The following is a 1735-nucleotide window of genomic DNA, read 5'->3' as shown; positions in this document are numbered from 1 at the left end:
ATTACTTAATTTTACCAGCATTTTGTTTTGAGTTACTGGGCATCCCAGTGATAGTACAGTGGATAGGGCATTTGCCTCACACACGGCTGACATGGGTTTGATCCCTGGCATCCCATAGGGTCCCCAAGTACCCCAAAAGTAATTCCTGAGTGCAGAGCCAGATGTAACCCCTGAGCATCGCCAGGCATGGTCCCAAAACAAAAAGCAAAAACCAAAGAAACCAATGTGGGTGGGGGGAGAGAGGGGTGGAGGGAGAGAGGGAGGGATGGATGGATGGATGGAGGTAAGGAGGGAGGGAGAGAGACAGAGAAAGGGAGGGAGAGAGAGAGGGAGGGAGAGAGAGGGATGGAAGGAGAGAGAGAGGGAGAGGGAGAGCGAGAGGAAGAGGGAGAGAGGAAAATCTCCTGCCATAGAGGCAAGAAGGAGGTAGGGGTGGAGGTGATGGGAGGGAACCTGGGGACACTAGCATTGGGAAATTACACTGATGGAGGAATGGGTGTTGGAGTATTGTAAGACTGAGATTCAATCATGAACAGCTTTGTAATGATCTCACAGTGATTCAATAAAAAAGTTTAAAAAATATAACCAATGTCTCTTGAAGAAAGAAGAATGGTAATGTTCCTAAGTGTGTAGCTTGCCCTGATGGAGTAGCAGTATTCCCGAGTTATTTTTCTCTAGTAGAAGGAATTTCAGCAAGAACTTTCCATTGGGGAAAAAAATGGAAGCATTCTGAGTACACCCCTTTTGCCCCAACATTAGCAAAGCATAAGTAAAATTTGTGATACTTAACATAGTGCTAGAAAAGAACTCCCCATAGCTTTTTTCCTGTATGTTATAAATATTAATAAGCAAGAATGAGAGCATTATTGCAACAAGCATCCCCATGGTATCCAAATATCTTTTTTTACATTACTTAAGTTTAACATGGAATCTCAAATTTTGTTTCAAAGTGAACCAGCAAAATCTGAAAACACTAAGTTTTGATCAGGCATACAGCAATGATTGAAGATTAACATTGCTACACATTCCACCAAGTGTGATATTTTTAATTTATTCATTTTCCTTTTTTTCAATTATCTGGAATTTCCATAACCTTGCTTTGGATGTAGCAGGAAAAGACCTCAAACTGTTTCATGATTGTATCACAAGCTCTTATAGGAGTGCACAGGGTCACTTCAGATGCAAGCATGCCAGACGCTTGCAGAAAGAGCGATGTTTTTAATGTTAGGTTGAACACAATGACCACTCAATGCCTCTAGTGCAAACTACAACACCCAAAAGGAAAGAGAGAACAAAAGGGAATGTCCTGCCACAGAGGCGGGCGGGGTGGGGTGGGGTGGGGAGGATATTGGGATCTTTGGTGTGGAGAATGGGCACTGGTAGAGGGATGGGCACTCGATCATTGTATGCCTGAAAAGCAAGCACGAAAGTTTGTAAGTCTGTGACTGTACCCCACGGTGATTCACTAATAAAAAATTAGTAGCACTGTAGCATTGTCCTCCCGTTGTTAATCGATTTGCTCAAGTGGGCACCAGCAATGTCTCCATTTTGAGACTTGTTGTTACTGTTTTTGGCATATCAAATACGCCATGGGGAGCTTGCCAGGCTCTGCCGTGCAGGCGGGATATGCTCGGTAGCTTGCCGAGCTCTCTGAGAGGGACAGAGTAATCGAACCCCGGTTGACTGCATGCAAGGCAAATGCCCTACCCGCTGTACTAATAAAAAAAAGAGTGAT

The 1735-nt window shown here is 44.0% G+C and overlaps 1 non-coding gene across 1 annotated transcript; it reads right to left on the bottom strand.

The window, feature by feature from the left end:
* Positions 1-1071: 1071 nt before the first annotated feature.
* Positions 1072-1204, bottom strand: LOC130039451 (small nucleolar RNA SNORA9). Its single transcript, XR_008794877.1, has one exon. It is a non-coding gene; the product is annotated as a small nucleolar RNA SNORA9 (small nucleolar RNA).
* Between the last annotated feature and the right edge of the window lie 531 nt (positions 1205-1735).

The sequence above is a fragment of the Sorex fumeus genome, unplaced genomic scaffold (assembly GCF_029834395.1).
Source record: "Sorex fumeus unplaced genomic scaffold, SorFum_2.1 ptg000086l, whole genome shotgun sequence".
Lineage (NCBI taxonomy): Eukaryota > Metazoa > Chordata > Mammalia > Eulipotyphla > Soricidae > Sorex > Sorex fumeus.
Note: the sequence above shows the minus strand (reverse complement) of the source record. Positions and strands in the feature narration are given on the sequence as shown.